Below are 5,887 nucleotides of genomic sequence, written 5' to 3'. Positions count from 1 at the left end.
AGGTACCATTGTGTATAAAAACATAATAAAACAGGAACCATTAAAAAACTTCCCTATACAGGGCTGCCTTCAGGTGTCTTCTAAAGATTGTACGGTTACTTATCTCCTTGGCTCGGGGGTTGCATAACTCCGTACCCTCCAATGATTCTTCGATGAAAATAGGGACATCCTAAGGAAATGTGGGACATTCTGGGAGCAAACCAGAAACCTGGGTGGCTTCTGTAAATCTGGGGCTGTCCCTGGAAAATAGGGACACTTGGAGGGTCTGCGGCTGCCTTTGCCAACTGAGTGCTCTCAAGATGTTTTGGACTACAACTCCCATCAGCCTGAGTCAGCACTCAAGGAGGACCTCAACACAACAGCAATTTCCCCCACTTGTGATTCCTAGCAACTGGTATTCAGAGACATTGTTGCTTCTGACAGTAGAGTTAGAACTTGGCTATCAGTGGCTAGAAGCCATTTGCAGCTTCATTCTCCATGGGCTTCTCTTAATCCTCTCTCAAAGCCATCCGAGTTGGTGGCCATCCCTAAATTTGTGGGAACAGATTCCATAGTTCAAATGGCACCCCTTTGGGCTTGCCGCACCAGAGAAAAACAGGTGAGTCATCTCTCGGTTTAGGAGAGCCTGCAATTTTGATTAATGAGCAGTGCAATCTATTCACACCTGGAGAAGTGACTTCATTTCCTCGACAGCAACGTGCAGTTAAAAATTTCCATCTGCAGTTTTCTTGGTTTCCTACCAGTTGACTTCTCCACGGCTTCTCCTCCTAGGTTTCAGTGATTTCCTTAGTTGATATGGTTTTTCTCATCTCACAGGTGCTCCACTTGCAAGATCTAACTGAACTCTGGATTTCATGTTTCTGGACTTGTGCTTTGTCTCCAATTCCTGGTGTGCCGTCTGATGCTGATTACTCTTTGGCCCTGACTCTTGGCTTCTGCCCAGGGTGGCCAAGACTTGTTAAAAGAGGACGATGTATAAGAAGGGAGATCAGAGGTCTTGAAGTTGACCATCCATGGTTAGCATCCCTGAGGCTGATCAACCACAGATAGCATCCTTGAAGCTCAGTGGCGTAGCGTGGGTTGTCAGCACCCGGGGCAAGGCAAGTAATTTGCGCCCCCTAACCCGTGGATTTGCGCCCCCTAACCCGTGGATTTGCGCCCCCTAACCCTAACCCCCAGATGTTGCGCCCGGTGCGGCCGCCCCCCCCTGCACCCCCCACGCTACGCCACTGTTGAAGCTGACCATTCACGTTCTTTCTGAATTTACATCTATACATATTTCAAACAGTGAAAATCCAGATAGAAATGTTATTGAGCTTTTGTTCTGTTCTGTTTTTTGGTCAAAATCACAAAATAAATTGCTGCTTTTGAGCTGTTTTTATGGAAAATCGCCAAAAATGGCACTGCCAATGTGGGTTGCTGTAAATCTGGATTTTCCTGGACTTTTTCAATTTCCACCTGGACACTGCTGCCAAATGCAGTATTCCAGATATGTCCGGAAAATTCCATACATATGATAACCCTATCTACACGTATCAGTGAGCATATGCATATTTTATGCAGATCTGTTTAGTCTTTTATCCTTTTTTGGGTGATGGATTTTCTCTTTGTTGTTGTTCTTGTTGTTGTGCTACTGGATCAGTTTTTGTGCTGACAACCAGTCCTGAATTGGAGCTCTTTAGCAGTTGATAGCACTGTGGAATAAAGTATCATGGAGGTGGGGGGAAATGCTGTCCTTTTTCATCCCCCCTGAATCTTCCTGCCCTCCCTTAGAACATCTAACACTGCTAGCAGATCCCTGTCGCAGGAAGCTGGAGACATGAAGCCTTGTCTTGTTTTGTGCTGGACCCCAGGCTACGACTCGGTGATCTCCCTTAGAACCTAATGGAAAGGCAAGATCTGCTGGTCTTGATGTTGTGAGCCCCTCCATCCTACGCTCAGGTTACACACATATATTTAAATAAAGCCTTATAGCCTAAAGACACTGCAGTCTCACTTGACCTTCATTCCAAGGAAACTGAACCCCAAGTAAGCACTGGAACCCCTGAAATCTTTTGCTGCTTGGAGACTTGGGTGCACGTAACACTGGTGTCAATAGTGGGATTGTGTTTCCTAGAGAAGTGTGAAGCCCTCCACCATGTGTTCAGGCTGTATATATGTGTAAATAAAATGCTATACCCTAAAGGCACCACAGTCTCTGTTCACATTCATTCCAAGGAAACTAAACCCCGGATAAAGCACTTGGAACCCCTGGAATCACTCGCTGCCTAGAGATTCAGGGGGGTGTGCAACAATATGGAGGCAGGAACATTTCTTAATGGAACTGATGGAAGTTCTGTTTGCTTGACTTCAAACGATCATTTCATTTTTTTGCAGGAAATTGGTTTGCATTCTGATCCACCAGAGGATGCATTTTAAGCCAGGGCTGCCATTCCTGGGTAATCTAAATGGACATGAATGATTATGGATGGCGAAGGTGGCCGGGAGAGACAAGGAACGAAATCCGAAGGCTGGGCAATTGCCATTCTCTCTGTGGCAGGATGACACCTACCTGTAAGCCCCTCTTTGATCTTAATGCAAGAGGATGAGTCCTGCCAGAGAATATTTAGACTCAGATTGGCAGAGAGGTTGTGACAAGGAGGGGGCAGTGGAAGGCGGGGGAGAGGTGCCCCCACGAGACCCTTTGGAATGATAAATAATGTGTCAAGTGGATACCTCCCCCCCTCCCCATTAGCCTTTCAAACAGTTCACGCACTACAACTCCCCCTTCATTCTGGAGCCACAGTTCTCATGAGAATATTTGTAACTTCTCGACGAGGGACAGAAAACAGTCTAAAGGGGGATGATTAAGGACCAAGAAAAGAACTAAAACTGAGGAACGTAAAACATTTCCCTGCTAACGTTTGAAGGAAACTAAAATGTTATTCTGTCGTGTCAAGTGCAGAGAGAACCCACCTCCAGGCTTTTGGTTAGTTCTCAGCGATGGATCTTTCTTCTAAATAGGAAGCCAGCGGCTAGAAGATGCCTATGCTTAAATGAGCATTGATGGCTGGTGGCTATCGGGCGATGCACATGCGTGGGAAGTGGAGGCGTGGAAAGAAGCAGAGGGATGGGTTGAATGTCACCAGGCAAAGAAACAGGAGTTTCTTTCCAGCTTGCTGGGGGCTCCAAGGATTTGCTCCGAGACCCCCAACTGATGTTTCAAAGAATAGCTCCGAAAACTAGAGTTCTTGCCACCCCCTCATACTCAGCTTGTTTCATTGCTTGTTTTATTTCTTGAAATTCATGATAACAATGCTCAACAGAATCATAGAATTGTAGGCTTGCAAGGGACCCCAAGTGTTATCTAGTCCAACCCCCTGCAATGCAGGAATCTTTTGCCCAACATGGGGCTCAAACCCATGACCCTGAGATTAAGAGTCTTATGCTCTACTGACTGAGCTATTCTAGCAGGATGAACTACATCAGGTGTTCATAAATGTATACATATGAACCTTGTATTCCACCATGGAATATATATTATGGGGTTTTTTTTAAGTTCTATTTTTTATCTTGTATTTTTACACTCCTTGCCTTTGCACTCCTTGCATGATAGGCTGCTTTGATATAAATTTTTTTATTCTTGAGATCCTGGGCTGCATTTTGTATTTTTAGTGGATCTGTAATCTGCGTGGAGGACTTAGTTGTATGGGAGTTACGCAAATGCAATCACTCAATAAACAAATAGAATCAGTGCCTCATCTTGTCCATTCCTGGATGGCTTCCATTAAACTGGATGGTGAAAGAGAGAGAGGGGTCATATTTGCACTGTGCATTTAAAGCTCTGTGATCCCTCTTGGAACAGTCATGGTTTGCCCCAAAGAATTCTGGGAGCTGTAGTTTGCTGAGGATGCTGAGAGTTCTTCGGAGGTTACTATTCCCCTCAGAGATTCCTCTTTCTGTGTCCTTCTGATGAAATTTCCCTGTGCCAGGGAATGTTTCCGTCAATCCATGAACACTGTTGCATAAACAAAAAATCTGTGGGCAGGAAGAGGAAGTTTATACAGTAACAACGAAGGTCAGGAACCAATCCCATGCCCTGCAGCAATTCACTAAAGAAACTAGGGACATGCTTGCAACTAGAGGTGGAGACGTTTGATTCTGTATGCTTTTAAAAGCTGAATCTACCAAATTCGCACTTTCTGAAGCACTAGGCAAACTGAAACACAGCCATCCTTTACAATTCGCACCCAGCTGAATTTTGTGAAATGATTTTCCATCCACACAGTGTTAACAAAAATGGATATATTGTCTAAAAGTGTGCATTGAAATTAACACATTAGTGGGAATACCATACAAAGGTGCATTGTGTTAGGAGAAATGGCTTGGGGAAATGTGTTACTTTGGTCAAAACTGCATGCAAAAATGTGCTTATTGGGAGAAATGTGGGGTATAGATGTGATAAATAAATAAAATAAGGAAAACCAAAGCAAAGAAAGCTAAATGGGAAAATATGGCGTGCAGGGGTTCTTTGCTGAAGGCATAGGAGCATTTTGCCCCCTCCCCCATATTCTTGGTGCTTTCAATTGGCATCTTTGCAAAATTAATCACCATCTTTGCAAACATAAGAATTACCACATTTTAAATTCCTCTTCTATGTCTTACAAACAAGGTGTTGCGAGTCTTCTCCTCCCAACACCTATGTTTTTAAAACATCATCTTGATCTACACACATTAACAGGGGAGTGATATTTATATCAGGGCTTCAAAACTAGTGCTTCTCCAAATACTGCTGCACTATGATTCCTGTCATCCCTGACCATTGGCTCTTCTGACTGGGGCTGATGGAGATGAGGTCCCAAGAAACATCTGGAGGGCCACATGTTCCCCATCCCTGCACTGTACGTTCAGTATTCTTCTCATCTCCCAAGGCTAGACTATATATTGGAGAGGCTTCTCTAGTGCTTGAAGTACCCTCTTGACCACAAAGGACGTTGGAACAAAAGGAGCGAGTGTCACGTCGCAGGAAATGACGCCTCTATCCTGCTGCCTCCAACCTCTTAAACACAAAAGCACAAATTGAAGCCAAGCTGTTCGTTTGCTTCTTTCATCTCCATCTTTGCTTCAGCACCTCTTTTATTTTGGAGAGAAATAAACCAACTGACAACAGGCTGACAAAACAGGCTGCGACCATTGTTTAAAAAATGCACCATCCATTAGAACCACTGTTAAATCCAAGTTGCAACCTTTTTCGCTGGGAGTCCCAGTGCCAAGTGAGAGAATGTGGAGCCCCACGCCCCCCACCACCACATAAAGTCCGGGTCAGCGGCCTGCTTCTTTCATTTGCGTTTCAACCACACCTCATAGATCCACTTCTCCTTGGGCACTGCTGTTATCACGCCTTTCTCTCGCCTTGATTTATTAACTGTGGAGCTGTCGAATTATGAAAACCAAGGCCCGAGGAATAATTATTAATGTTCAAGGAATTCATTTCACACTTGAACACTTCCCCCTTTTTCTAACAATTTGCTGAGGGCCTCCTCATTTGGGTTGATGGGGCAGCGAAACAAGGGAACTTGCATTATGTGCAGTTAGCCCAGGTAGATGGAGGAAGATGCAAAAGACCCATATCAGGACTTCCTTAGTGTGGACAGTCTCTCTTCAGACCCTCCAATTTCCCCTATTTTTCAGGGACAGTCCCAGATTTACAAAAGCCATCCTGGTTTCTGATTTGATCCCAGAATGTCCTTCTTTCCCTATTTTCATCGGAGAAATGTTGGAGCCTATGGTATTATGGGAACCCTGAGCCCATGCGATAGTAACTATACAGTGGTACCTCTGGTTATGATCTTAATTTGTTCCGGAGGTCCGTTCTTAACCTGAAACCATTCTTTTTAAAAAATAAATA

This window comes from Podarcis bocagei (genome assembly GCF_964188305.1).
Source record: "Podarcis bocagei genome assembly, chromosome: 15".
NCBI lineage: Eukaryota > Metazoa > Chordata > Lepidosauria > Squamata > Lacertidae > Podarcis > Podarcis bocagei.
This window is presented reverse-complemented; position numbering follows the sequence as displayed.